A 15,233-nucleotide genomic window follows, 5' to 3' on the forward strand; every position below is an offset into this window, starting at 1 on the left:
AGTCGTGCGGGGCTGGGGGTGCCCGCGGGCGGGGAGATGCCGAGCACCTCGTGCTAGCGAGGCCGGGGACGCCCCGCACGGGCGCAGAACGCCCGACGCCCGGGGAAGCACGTCTTCCCAGGCTGCGGAGGGGTTCGGCCATCCAGCGGGGCCGCTCCTGGGGAGCAGCTTGAGGCCGGTTGCTTTCAATGAGAGTGATGCCCCTCTTGCTCTCTTATCCTCACCCTGCAACCTGGTGAGGGCAGGATTAAGAATCCACCTTCACACCAGCTCCCGCCCAGAAGAGCTTGTCAGCATCTGAGGCCCCAGGTTGAGACACGTGTTCAGGGCCAGAGCTGAGGGGATTTTTCCCTTCTGCAGCTCAGGTGGTGGCTTATTTGTGCCCTTTCTAAGAGCTCAGGACTCCCCAAATGTTACTTGCAGCTGAAAGGGTGGGAGACACAACTAAGGGAGCGTTGATTCCCATAACTGGCCAAGACATGCCCCATTGCTTTAACATAGATGAGGTGCATCTGTCCCACTCTCCAATCTCAGCAGCAGGGCACAGGCTTTGGTTAAAAGCCTGATCAGTCTGTCAGATGTTGTGCTTAGGAAAGTCCAGGCATAGCATTCGTAGTTCCAGTCTTTTTTCCCCTACTCATCTGCCCACAAGCCTGGCAGAGAAAAGGAGCAGGGTGTGATCATCCCTGTGTTTTGCCATTCAAGACCTCTCCACATGCCCATAAGATCCCAGGTCTTGTTGCTACGTAGTCACAATTGTGAGACCAGATTTCAGCCTTAAGTGAATTAGATCAGAAGCCATTTTAAAGCAAGATCTGGAGTCCTGTGATAAGACAGCCTTTTTGAATGGATCCTTCCCCAACCTCAGCTATGATGGGGCTAGGAATTATTTTTAATGTGGACAAGCCAGGCGTGGGGTGATCGTTGAGAGTGCGAGGTGGGATGATGGAGAATGTCTTTCTCTCTGTCTCTTGCTTAGAGATTGAAAGGCTGTCTGTGTTCTACTTAATAATTTCCAACAACTGCCAAAGGAATCTTAGTCTGTTGCCTTTAGTAGTGAGTGGAGTGCTCGTTGTAACAGACGTGCAGATCTGTTATTCTTTAGACACATCTTTGATGCTAGCACTCTGATCCTTGTGTTTCTCTAATACCACTTGAAAGCAGATTTTTTTTCTTGTAGTTTAGTATGTTCAACAGCCTCAGAAATAATGTTAAATTATGCTTTAAAAAGACACGATCAGCTGCTAAATCATAGTCAGTTCAGCACCATAACACAACCACATTCACAAGTGCTGCAGGAACAGCGATGGAAACACTATTTTAAACATCCAGGTTTGTATTACAAACCTTCCTCTGGTCAGAGCTTTTAGTTGACATCTTCCCTTGAGTCATGACTTAGACTATTATTAGGAGTTCCCATTTCATCACATAATGGATGTGGATTTGTTTGCTCTTTGCTTGGTTGAGTACCTTGTGTAGTATGCATTGGACTAGTACCCATAAATACAAGCTTAGCAAATGGTTCTTTATACTTGGTTTCTTCTAGTTGCTTTCTGTAAAGCATGATGAGATGGTTTTGCTGAATAATGCCTTAATGACAGGGCTGATGCATTTTTAATGCATGTATTCTTTGTCATTGTCAAAATTAACATTTTGATGATTATAGATTTCTCTTCCCTAAAATCTTTTGGGAATTGCTATGCTATGTGGGTTAAAAGAGTGAAAGTGTAAGATCCGATCGGAGAAATACTGGGAATGCTCACCAAAATGATTCTAGAATATTGTGTAAATGCTCAATAGAATAAGGGCTCTTGGAATGATGTTTCCCAATAGCATGATCTCAGAGAGACTCCCCCCATTCATTAGCAGTTCCAGGGGTCTGTGTGTATTGAGGGACAGAAGTGGTCCTTTCTGAACAACAGACCTCTAGGTAGTGACTACTCGTACTGTGGGTCTGATCCTGGGAATGCACATAGCTTCCCCAGGACTGGTCAGGAAAGCAAGCTTGCTCATGTTAAATCCAAAATATTTAGGGCCAAATTCTACTATCCAATGCAATAGCAAAGTCCCAATTGATTTCACTGTGGGAAAGATTAGACCCCTAGTGAACGGGATTTTTTACAATGCTACACTTCCTACTTTTTTTTTCCTTTAGAAATTGTGAATCCCGTGTGCTAAAAAAATAACTCTAAAACCTCCCTGCCTCTAGTAGTCTAATGATATTTCATTAATGGTAAAAATTACACTAAAAGTTTATAGCGGAACATAATAAGAAATTACTTTATAAATAAGGGGGTTTAATTGTACCAGTATGAGCATTTCCTAGGACATTATAGAATGAGGTTTGTGGTAGCACCAGCTGTGCATTAACAGCTATTTTGGTGAGGGCATATTTAATTAATTCAGAATGCTAAATTTGTGTTTTAAAATGGTTTTTGTAGTCTGCATCCTGGTAGAAAATTAAATTAAAAAATTAGCCCAGAAATAATTACTTGAACTTAGCCTTGTCTTTAAAGGCCATAATCCTATGAAGATTTATATCTCTGGTAATTTTCTCCACTGGAGTAGCCTCGAAGGCTGCTGCCATAGGTAAGTCTTTGTCACGCCAGGGCCCCCAGAGCAGCACAGGCATTAATGGCAGAGCAGACACTGGTGTGGCAGCGGCCCTGGTGCAGCGCAGGTGACGCTGTGATACTGGCTGTCCCCTCCCCTGCCCGGGCCTTCCCAGAGTGGGGAGCTACCCCAAGGGCTGTGTCCCCGAGCACAATGGGCACATCATGCCCCATGGCGGGAGAGAGAGAACCAAGAGTAGTTCTGCTCCCTACTGTCCTGTGCAGGCAGGGTCACGGCCCTGCCTGGGTCTGCCCATAACGTGAAGCGTTTCTCTGCTTAGCAGTACCCTAAATCAAGTGATAAGGACTGCCATTGGATTTCAGGTGCTCTTTCCAGAAATACTTAAATCTGTAGCCCTTATATATGCATATATCCCTGAATGGAATATATACACACACATGCCGCCCTCTCTGAGGAGAGGCTAGAGCATAGTAGAAAAGCCCCATTCTCTCAGACCTGACAGAGGCACAACACCCACTCACCTCAGCAGGGACCATGCTGTTGCAGTGCGTATTTATGACCTGTGTTCCTCTTGCTGCGGCAAATTTGCCTAAAATAAATGCCCACAGTGTTGCATGTAGATATGTACGGTTATGCAGATGTTTTTCCTTGGGCTCAATTCTGCTTGCTTTCTGCTTTTAAGACTACATATGATTTTGAGGGGAGTGTAGACTTTCTTCCCATGACAAGTTATTGTCTTTCGTGTTAATTTAGGTGGCTTCTAGTGTTCATAGGGTTTTCTTGAGGAAACTGAAAACAGTAATATCCACACAGCTCTACACATACTTTGCAGCTGTAAGAATAAGCTAACTAGCCTTTTTCTCTGCCTTTCTACATCACATTAGCAGTAATATACACAACTGGATTTTTATGCATTTTTTTAAAATAAATAATGTCTTTATGTACACAAAAGGCTTTTTCTTCTCTTCCTTTTAATAGATTACTATTTTTCTGAAAAGTATCGCCCCCAGGTATTACCCGTAGCTGTTATGACACCTCACCATTTAGTGTTGTAAAGGTAAATCATAACACTGATTATTAAGAACCATAAATTTTTACCAGAATCATCATCTACCTCCTGAAAGCTTTAATGGTAGAAACATTTCCTGGGCTAACGCCCATGATGATTACATGCTTTTTATTGCTATCATTTAGTAACTGAATTGCTCAAAAATCAAAGGACTTGATTATCACATACCTGCAATGCATAGAGCTATTTATAAATGTTGGCTCGATAATAACAATGACTCAAAAGAAATTTAAATGACAGGCCAAAAATAAGTAGTCTAAAAGTGAAAAAACAAGCCAGAATTCATAGAGGTGATGGAAAGAGTCTGACTTCAAAGGACAGAGAGGATTTTGAGGAAGGTAAAGAGAAGAGTTCAGGAAGTAATGGTAGAAGGGAGATGTGACCCAGCTTTTCAGAGTCAGAGGGCAGAGGAGAGGTGAGGCACCAGGGACTGTAGGTGAGGAGATATCGCAGTGTGGCGCTGGAAGTATGCACCAGAAATGTTGAAACCAGGGCTGGAACATCACACACGTTTGGTAGTTTGCTTCCTGGAAAAACAGTATCTAGTTATAAGCAGCCAACAAAAAACTGGGTGAAATGTTCCAGAAACTAGAGGCGGTTGATTGATGGGAAAAATAAGAGCCCTGAATATATAGCTGAAAGGCAGTTTATTAATATACATACCTAGCCAAAATTACATAATAATGCCCGTATAGATAAATGAAATGAGTATCCTGCTTTTGAAATTGTTCTTCTGCAAAAACCAGTGGGAATTTTCCATTGATTTCAGGGGGTTCAGAATTTCTCCTGTCTGCAGGAAAGCAGTGTAGCCTGGTGTGTGCAAATAGACCTAGAAATTATGCACGGATGCAGTGTGGCTATCAAGAAACATTTCCTTTCAGTGAACCCAATACCCCTCTAGCCAGTGGGGATGATATAAAGCAACAGAGAAATCTTCAGGCAGGAAAGCTCTTGCCTGGGAGATGTAAAATTAACTTGGCCAAGACACAGCAGGCAGTATTCACCCCACCAGGGATGGAAAGCCATCTGGGGAGGCCTCCTTGCCTCTGACTGTTGCAACTCAGCTCCACAGAGCTGAAATGGCTCCGATAATTTTTCAACACTTTATACCACTAGAAAGAAAGAGCTAGGCCCACAATAGGTAACTTATACTTTCCAAACTACTCAAGAGTATTTCAGATAAAGTAGATCTTTTATCTGCTTTGGGGTCAATTGTCACCACCGTATTGTTCTGTATCAGCTCATCTGAGTTGCACGCAGTGTACCCCCCTTTCACATTATTGCATGAGGCATGAAATGTTGGAAAAACATAGCTGACTTTAATATTAACAATTGCTGATTCATAACCTTGTTTGGAATATTAGCGGTTCCCTTACTAAATCAGGACAATATCACAACGTTTATTTATGATCACAGGTCAAACCAATCTTTTAAATCACTGGAAATCAAAGATAAAGTGATCAACATGGGACTGGTCTTCTCTAATTGGAGAAAGAGGAACATTCTGAACCAGAACAGTACAGCATGCAATTGTGCAGCCTGTTACCAAAAAAAGAACCATCTCACTGCATCTTACAGAGGCATTTACATAGATAATGTAGATTTCATAAGATAATGTAGATTTCATATGACTACTTTTAGATTATCTGATAGTAATAGCTGTGCAAGTATTCACATTCTCCTAACAAGACGCTGATAAAAATTGAAATAAAAAGGCATCACTAGTTACTGCATTATTAAGGATTTATTTTATTTCTTTAATTTAGGTGGCAAATAGTAAGAGCAGTGAGGGTTGATGCACTAATGCTTCCCACCATCTGGAAACTCTTCCTTTAACAATCATTCTTCAGGAGATAACTTACCTGGTTACTCCAAGAAAAATGCATTTTGTATTACCTCTTCATCAAGTTTCCATGAAACATTCTTCTGTTACACAGTTTATTGCTTTCTGTTTTACTGGAGCAACTGTTATTACAGTCTTGATGCTCTGGTTGTTCAAAATGACCGCTATGGTAAAAACTGTTTCTTGTTCCCCTACTTTCCTCCGCTGCCTCACTGTCCTCCTTCCTGTTTACAACACATGCAAAAGATTTGAGGGGATTGAAGGGATTTTCTTTCTCAATGTGTTTTATTTTAGAAATGTCAGGATGATTTAATCTCCTAATTTCTTCTTCTCAATATCTTGAACTATAGAGGAGAGCAGTGGAAACTTTCTCAGACCTCAGTTTAAGAGGTGGTGATTTTTCCATTTTTAAGAAAAAGACCTTTTTCCCTGCATGTTTGCGAGGGTATGAGTTATGCAGAACACAATAACATAATTACTTTCAAGGTTTCAGTACAATCCTTTTCTTTTTGACTGCTCATTGTCCTTTTTTGTGTTGTGACATCATGTGGCTGTCGCACATGTGATAACATAAATCCATTTGCCTTTGGTTGTTCAAAGAGCCCCTTGATGAAAACTGGATCTGCAAGTCCTGCTCTATGAAGCAAGAGCCAAACCCACTCCCTTTTGCTCCTCTTGTTTAGATGCTTGTCATTTCTGTCTGTGTAAATTCTTACCAGCAAAGCAGACAGGGCCAGTCCAGACCCTTGGTTAGAGATGAACACAGACATGTTTAATTTTCTTTTGCTGGAGCTGCAGTGAGGCGGTGCTGCTCACTCTGCTCCAGCCTCCCTGGTACCGGGGGATGAAAAACTCCAGCGAGGGAAAGGATGCTGAAATGGGCATGATGAGAAATGCAAGGGAAACAAATCAAATAAAGAAATCCACACACACAATACCTATCCGGAGTTTTCAGGTTTTATTTTTTACCAAATGCAACTCTATTTTAAGTATTCCATGTTTCTTGGATGCAAAACTTAAATGTGTGCCCCATAGAGAGGCTCAGAAGAGTAGCTCTGCTTTCTCTAATAAAATCTCTCTTCTGAGATTAACACTGGAGCTAGCAGTGAGGTCAGTGTTTCATTTCATATAAGTCAGCTCATGCTGACAAGGGTCTGGCCTTCTTAGTGATGGGCCGTTTGCTGCCCAGAAGTGTGAGGAATGGCTTTCTGAAATATCGATAGCTCGCCTTCACTGGATTTCATGATCAAATTTAGCTGGCAAGTATCAATGGGCTACAGCCAGACTGCAGGGCTGAGAGGCTCAGGCTTGGGCCAGCCACTAAGGTCTGCTTCCTAAATCAGAGGCTAACTCTTCCATTAGTGCAAATCAGTGGTTTATAACGATGTCAAATGAGATTTGTGTCAGAGTAGCCCAGACTACAGCCTGATCTTGAGATTTGAAAAGGAATAGAAAAATTAGGCTGCAACCATTAGAATTCCTTTTTCATTTGGTTTTGTTGTGCATATTTTTAAATGTGCCTATACACAGATGCACACACGTGCAAAGCTGCATTTTGTTCCCAAGGACTTTTCTTGTGGCCGCATGGCTGCCATTTAACATGGACCTAAGAGCACAGAGTCTTCCTCCTGGTGTGGTTTGATTGACATGTGCAGAGATCTCACATAAAGGCTATGGGATCCCGCTTTTCATCCATAAAAGGAAAGCAGGCAAGCTTCATCCCTGGCTAAACCCTTTGCACAAGATACATCAATAATGAGGCAGCATCTATTTATACATTGCTCACTGGAAATGACTGAATTCAGACAGAAGTTGGTGAGGCAGCCTGAGCTCCACCAGCCTCCATGGAGTCTATTGTTAGTACCCAGGATGACTCCTCAGGCAAATGGGGAAGAGAGGCACGATTTGGAGCCTACCATGCCATGGGAGGAATACCAGCTTCCACACTTGGCAGGTGGTGTCTCCTCTCAGAGAATGCCTTTGCTGGCTCTGCCAGAACCCAGCAGTCATGGAGGAGGAATGCAGGAGAAATGGTCACAAGAGTGCAGCCCCGTTGCTGCTTCCTGGGAAGCTGAATGCTGACTTCGGTTTACCCACAGCGTGAGAGCTCCCTGCCTTTCTTCATGAGAAAAGGAGATGTCCAAGAGGGAACGGGAGGAAGGCAGTTCTACCTTGATACACTCTGGTGCCGTCTTGCCATATGGTTGCAGAAGATTTTCAACAATATTTCTTTACCTAGAAAAAGAAAGATGCAGTAAAAAAGCCCGCTCCAGCGTTATGGCGTTGGTTAGGTAGGTCTGTGTGCTGATTGTCCACCAACGCGTGTCTGTGATGATGAAAACTTGTTTGTCTGTGAGATATTTGTCATAAATAAGGCACTTAGAAGCCCTTAGCAAAGCATAATCCAGACAGTGCTTTTGCTCCATATCCTTCTCCACTCCTGCTTTCCTCTGTGGCTCTTGTGTACTTTGCCCATATGCTCTAAAGCTATTTTGTTTTCAGTTTTATGTATGTTTTATGTAAATTAGAAGAATCAAGCTCCTCTGGTTGCTAAATTATAAATTGAGTGGAAATTGGCCGACTCTCTTTAGACTATGTAAGTTACACAAGATGTAAGTAATCAAGCTGAGCAGGCTGGGTTGGGAAGGGAAAACACGTCAATAGCGTGGGCCACGTGAGCTGTGTCCACGTGTCTCCGTGTACTGCTGCTTGCCTTTGCAGCCTCAAATATTTCTTTGCTCTAAAGTGCCAATCTAACTCCTTTTAGACCATTCTCCAAGATGCAGGTTTATTGCCTCCTTTGGTAGTTTGCTCAGTATATTCAGTATGCCTTGTATAAATGAACTGCTCTTAAATGCTTGTTTCCACTCTCTTGCTTTAGGATCTGAGTAGATTCAGACTGCCTCCTCTGGGAGCACTGATTCATTTTCCTTCCCTTCTTCCCCTGTAAGTTAAAATGCCTGTTGATTTTAATGTCTGTCTCCTTGGCTTACTCCCTGCTTTGGCTCTATTTCCCCTACCCCACACTGCTTTTCATACACCTGAGTCTTGCCCTGGGTTATCTTTTCCTTAGTAGCCCACTGGAATCTCACAGATTAGGATTGTGGTGCAAGAGCAGGAGCCTGGCAGTGGCTGGCAGCCTGTGAAACACTGTCAGGAGAGCAGGGAAGTTGGTTGGTGTCTTGGGTTTTGGTAAGATGGTGGAGAATCTGCTGCAGGGCAGAAAAGACAGTCTCACTCTGGCCTGTTACAGCACCAGTTAGACCAAGTTTTCAGAAAAAGGGGCCTAAAATCAGACCCCGAGGCCTCTCTTTACAGGGAGGACCAGTGTTATTATAAGCAGATATGGGCATGGTGCTGCTCTAGTCTGAATGCAGGGTCCTCTTAAAACTGTCCATGTTCAGATGCTTGTGACACACCAAACTGCCCCTAAGAGATGAGACTGACTGCAGCCTCAGCACAGCCAGGCGTTGGCTGCAGCAGCGTCCACATGCTGCCAGAGTGTTGGGCAGCACTGACCAAGAGCAGCCTTGTGCTGCAGCCAGCAGCCCGTCCACCCCAGGAGCACCAAGTTACATCGGGGCAGAGCTCAGGCTAGCCCTGCTCTCAGTCTTTTAGCTTCACACCAGCCAGAGAACAGAGGAAAACATCTTCAGAGAGCCGATGTAGTGCAGTTCTCAGCAACTGATTGTTTTAAAGGCCCCATCATGGAGACTGAATCCCATTGCCATGGAAAATCCAGGTTAGAAATGTATTGCTGTGAGAGGGAGTTGTGGGCATTGGGTGGGCTCTGCAGGCATGGCTGTGGGCACAGACCTTTAGCAGGCAGCCAGTTCCCAGATACTGCTCAGCCCTGTGGGCTCTGCTGACTCCAGCGGGGTTGAAGCATGTGCTCAACAAAAAGGGATCCCAACTGAGTAGTCAGATGGCCTTCAGGAGTCTCAGGCTAGGACTCACAGGGCACAAATGGGATCCTCTCTGCTCAGGCTCTGCCCTGCAGCTATTTGAGTTTGGGCTCTCTTTCACTGAATTCATAAAATACATGCTTTTTCTTTTAATTTATTAAATACTTTGATTCAGTGATATACCATCAGAATGTAGTTTATTCTGTGCAGTCAAATGTTTACTGAGGATGATAAAATATATCCAACCTGCCTTTTAAGAGCTGCTTCTTTTACTTCAAAGGGAAGGCATAACCTTTCGTTTCCTGGTGCAATTTTTATTAAACCTCTGCCTACCTTATTTATCAGGCCACATATAAATTTACTACCACTTGTGTTTCCAAATCAAAGACTCGTAGGTTGGTAAGTAGTCTTTAAGTTGAGCTGCTATTCCTTGAAACTCGTAAAAGGATGATTTTGATCCATGGAATTGCTAATTAAAGCTGCTTTTCAATACGCAAAAATTAAGTTAACAGTAATTAATGTAGCCAGCCTGGAACCTTAGGAAACTACTGCCAGGAAGTGTCTTTTGGTGCACTCAAGAGGATGCAGTTTGATTGTTGGCACCAACAGACAGGTTGGGAATTGTAAACATGGTAATTAGCAGTAAGTTTCTGGATCTCAACTTGCCAGACTGCCAGTCTGATTCTTGGAGTAGTTGTCGCATGGGAGGAGGGAAAAACAAAGTAAGGGAATTAGAGCAACCTTGCATTGCTCCGCCAACATATGCCACTGGACCAATGTTTTTCTTGGCAAAGATCTCTGACAAGGCGCTTAAAACCAGCATTGCAGCCCTACTGCAAACTGTGAACCTCACTGCAGGCATCAACCAAGCAACTGTCTCTGGCTGTTCTGTTTAAACTATGAGTGTTGCTCCATGGTAAGGAATTTCAGAGTCTGAGATCCTTCCACTCCACCTCTGTGGTGGAGCACAGTGTTGATAAGGTTATCAACAATAATGGGATTAAAAGAGTTAAAATCCAGCTTTTGCGGTAATCCCGGAGTATTCTATTGTTGAGCTATCAAAGATTAAGGTTATAGTAGCCTTATTAATCCTTGGTGTAGTGTAAATAAAAAGGAAATGTCAACCTTAATTCCACCATGAAATTAAATCTTCACTTCTCTAAATGATGATTCAAACACAGCTTACTGCAGCAATGTGGTTTATGAAAATGTGTAACCCATGTGAATTGAAGAAATCCAATCTGAGAGACAAAGGGGTGATAAAAGATGACACTTGTTTTGTTTAATATGATTAAAAAAATAGCATTCATTCAGTTTGTATGTCTGCAGAAAATATACCTAGAGCCAAAAAAGTATGCAAAGAATAAGGTAGGGACTGAATGCTCATGGTGTACATCCCTGTGAGGCAGAGAACGCAGCCGGCAGACCACAGCAGAACAGCCGTCCCTGTGCCAGACAGCAGCCACAGCACTGCTGGTGGTGACCCCATCCCTGTCCCCTGCTTGCAGGACACTCTGTGGCCTTGTTAGGGCTGCCCCAGTACCAGGGACAGGGTGCCCTGACACAAGAGCTTAATCGAGCATTGATCCACTTATGCTTTCAGGGCCAGAGACAATGTGTTGAAACCCAAAAAATGTCAGAAATGAAATGGTTGCTGAACCTTCTGCAAACAGTGAGCCTCCACAGGTGCTGGTGTGAAGGGCACAGTTTTCCTGGCTAAGCTGATTTCCAGGGAGGTGGGAGCTGCCTCTTTTGGCCATGGATGGTTTCCTCCTCACCTGTGCTGGGCACAGCCCCTGCTTACCCTGCCCACAGAGGTTGAATATATAAGTAGGTCTGAGGCTGCCCTCTGGGATGAACTATCTGAAGAGAGGGAAGGACAGACAGACTGAGCTTTGCTTAGAAGTCAGTGGGATCTAGTCTAGGTAAATCTGTTTCTTTGTGGGGAGTGGGTGGGGAATTACAGTAAGCAGAAGTGGGCTGAGTACCCCTTGTTAATGCATTTTTGACTTGGAGGAGAAATAAAGTACTGGTAAAATGGGGTGATTCAGAATGATTCTGCTTATTAAATATCTCAATCACTCACTCCAAATCTAGCAGTGTGGTAGTTAAATATCAAGGAGCTGCCTATAGCAGGAATTGAGCTCTCTGGAGGGCAGGAGGCATTGCCAGAGATAAAGTGAGGGTTTTAGTGGAGCTGTTCCCAGAGAAAGGGGGTTCGTCACTTCAGCAAACCCATCTGGCCCATGGTCTCTGCATGTCCTGGAAATTAATGGGTTTGTGGACTGATAGAGCTGGAGAGTGGGCATGTTCTGCGTCTTCATATTGTTTACTCTGGTCCTCATAAACTCTGATAAAGTTGCATAATGAAACTCAGGCTCATAAAAGAGCTCATTTTAAGATGTTTTTTTTTTTCTTCTTCACTCACGGAATCATGCTCTTCTCTGGTGTGAATTGTCACAGCTCCAGAGCGTGCACCAGTTCAGATGTGCCCGCTGGGTCCTGGGCTGTCTCCATCCCCTCTACTGCTGCAATTGCTACCACAAACACAAATTGGCTCACTCTTGCTCTTCTTGTCTTTCCGCAGTGTAGGAACAGATAATGGGCCCATGGGGTTGTTCAGAAATATTGCTGGTTTCTAGTGCTAGCATAATGGTCCCTTCTAGGTAGTATCCCTTTCCTGGACAATTTCCCAGTAAAATAGTAAATGGCAACTGCAGAGCAGTAAAGGCAATGGCGTATTTGTTTGACTGACATTTCAGAGCCTGCAGAGCAAATGCAATTAGGATCCACAGTGCGCTGCAGTTTCCTTTCTTCATTTCCCTACCTTGGAAGAACTACTGTTAGGATCAGCTTAAGTCTGGTCCCTGCTACCTTAGAGTGGTGGTGATGCTGCAGGGCTGGAGGGCAGCACGTGCCCAAGCCTGTGTGAGCACCCTTTGCTCTGGGAGCAGTCAGCACCCCAGAGGGCTCAGCTGGGACAGGAGCTGCTGCCACTTGCCTGCTGGCCCTGCAACCCCAGGCAACAGTGATTTTGTTAGTAGGTGTGCACTTGCCCTGGACTTAGCAGGGCTCACACCAGGGTGGCCCTGTGGCACTCAGACCTGCGCTTCTCACTGGGGAGAAATCTCTGTCCGTGCCCATGGATGTGTGCCAGGCAAAGCAACACAGGGTTTGGGCTACCCTGGTTTCCACCGGGGGCAACCGATGCTTTCTTTGGAATATTGCGGGATCAACAGTTGATGCGTTTTGAAGACTTTGATGCAGACTTTGCAGCAGAAAGAAATTTGAAAAAACTGGTGGTAATCATTCAGATTTGCCTGAAGGAGGTAATTGAAAACAAATTGCTACTAAAAGCTGCGGCCATGGTTAATTGTGGTGAAGCACTGTGGGTCACTCACCTGTAGGAAAAGAGTGCTAGAGGACAAATGGGATCAAAATTGTTTCTGCCCTGGTGGGGAAAGGGGGTCTCAGCCATATAATTTGGTTTGTAGGGTTATTCTGTAGCTCCTAGATTCTGACATGAAAATCTGTGCCTGCAGAGCAATGCTTTAATGGCTGGAAATAATGCAGTCAGTGAAGGCAGGGGCAGCTGTAGCTTGCCTTGGTGGCAGGGGGGAGGGCCAGGCTGTGTGGCATCCCTTCTGCCACGGGCAGGTCTGAGCTGACCCCCACAGGAGAGGCACAGGCAGCTGCCAAGTCCCCTCTCAGCAGGATGGAGTCTGCAATGTGCACAGAGCCACCACCCTCCAGCCTGCTCCAGCTGTGAGTTTTACCTTTCAGTTGGAACATTGCTGCCATGCATTGTTTTATTTGTTAGCACATTTAAACATTGCAATGTCTGCTGTTCCTGGTGCTTCTTGGATGTCTGGGCTCAGGCAGATGCCGATGCCTGTGTGAACTGCTGAAGTGTTTTATAGCGGGTCCTCTGGACGCAGGGTCAGGGGATGCCAGGATGTGGGGTGGCATGGATCTGCTGCCTGGAGGTGACAGAAGGAGATCTACCCTTGCTGGGCAGTGGCTCCTCAGGACAAAACCTCTTTGCCTCTCAGTGAAGCTCTTTCCAAAATGCTAAAGCTATTGCAAGGATTCAGGAGATGAAAACAATGATGAAAAGGATGATCTAATTTTTACTGAATTGCACTTTTTCTAGATATTTTGATTCAGAGCTCCTGCAGGGTACAAAAAACCCCAAACTCTGCAGCTTCCTCTATCTGGTGACAAATTCCATATCAATCTCTTTCAGGACAGATCCTTGCTCTGGGCTCTTGCATCTTTGCTTTGTGCTCAGGGAATTAAGTATAGGAGCACACTACAGCCTGTGCTGCTCTGTTTGCTCCCTGTGCCAAGGTGCAAGTGGGGGAAAGACAGGACAGCACGAAAAATGGGAACCAAAGTTTCTTAAAGCAGTCTAAATGCAGGACAACCCTGCTGAGTTTGTGATGTTACGTGAGCACGGACTGAAACAGCACAGAGGGTTTGGCCACCCCAATTAGAGCTTCAATTGCACCATTTCAAAAAGGACATTAAAGCATACATACGTAGCACAAGTATTAGGATATGAATAACCCTATATAACGTGAGATATGGGAAGAGTCATCACCTGTCTCTCTTTGGAAGAGAGAACACTATCGTCCTTTGATAGTTCAGCATGCCCTTATATAGAAAACCAAAACAAGTTGATTTATTTGAGTTATTATTATTATTGTTATTATTATTATTATTATTGACAGCTTTTGGGAAGACTGATATTTTAGCCATTTCTCTTCTTTTACAACAAAAAACCCCAAATGCTGTCCATGCAGAAAAGCCTGTCCCCAAATAATGAGACTGGTGTGACAGTATTAGGGACATGCAATTGTGCTCCCTTGCCTGCACAGGGGCTGCAGGCTGTCAGGCTGTCCCCAGTGGGGTGGCAGCTCTGCTGCACAGGGTACATGAGCAATTGCTCTTGTTTTTAACAAGTCGGATCATGAATTGCTTCTCTACTTGGTGTTGGGGTTGAAAAATACTGTCAAAATGAAAACACAGGAGCTGACTGAGACATCAGTGAGTATGCTACCTGGATGCTCCAAATTTAGATATCATGATTGATAAGGGATATAAAATAGGTGGCTCTTTCTTCAAGCCAAAAGATACTCTGTTAATATGACGCAATTTGAACATGTTTGTTTTAAGAATACAGCTGTGTTTTACACTCAGCGTGTGCACCTGCCTGTGCAGGCACACGTGAACGGAATAACTGCAGTGTTGCAGCACTGCCCGGAGTTAGGTGCTGTAGTAAGCTGGCAGTACAAAATGTACTATCAGCTCCCCACAGGGTCAAGCATAGTACCTTTAAAACAGCGTGGAAGTGTGAGTGGTGCTGGGTGAGAATATTTTCCCCCACACAAATGTGCAGGTGATAAATGTGTAATTTCACAATCCCCTTATTTTCCTTTATTTCCTTTTATTTCTTTAAGCTGAATGGATAAAGGGGTGGGGGGGAAATGGGTCTCCTTTGGAAGGAAAAGGTCTTGGCAGGACAACAGTTCTATGCATGTTGCTAAAGGCTGATGGTACATGGAGCTGCTGAACACAAGGTGTGTGTGGTGGATGGAAGGGGTTCACAGAGGGCCAGGTGGGGTCACCTGGGGCCAGGACATTTGGGAGCTCAGGGAGCTTCAGTGGTCAGGGTGGTAGATTACCGTAATGAGCAGATACAACCTAATCCCCCAGAAAAATCGCAGATAACCACCTGCTCAAAGGCCAAGGCCATGGCCCCCTAGGTTTGTCCCGTGCCGCTGCTCCTCATCTCAGGGCGTGGTGCTGAGTGTCGGCGCTGCTGGGCCGGGGCTCTGCC

At 44.5% G+C, this 15,233-nt stretch overlaps 1 long non-coding RNA gene across 12 annotated transcripts in view; it reads left to right on the forward strand.

The window, feature by feature from the left end:
• The window catches only part of LOC108445578, a 46,192-nt gene that overhangs the window by 6,138 nt on the left and 24,821 nt on the right, over positions 1-15,233 (forward strand). For 2 of the 12 annotated variants that reach the window (XR_001860482.1, XR_001860484.1), the window contains exon 4: positions 8,368-8,432. The exons of the other annotated variants lie outside the window; for them this stretch is intronic. This is a non-coding gene — a long non-coding RNA (uncharacterized LOC108445578). The remainder of the gene's footprint in view (positions 1-8,367; positions 8,433-15,233) is intronic. 12 annotated transcript variants of the gene reach the window in all.

Source organism: Corvus brachyrhynchos, unplaced genomic scaffold (genome assembly GCF_000691975.1).
Source record: "Corvus brachyrhynchos isolate BGI_N302 unplaced genomic scaffold, ASM69197v1 scaffold101, whole genome shotgun sequence".
NCBI lineage: Eukaryota > Metazoa > Chordata > Aves > Passeriformes > Corvidae > Corvus > Corvus brachyrhynchos.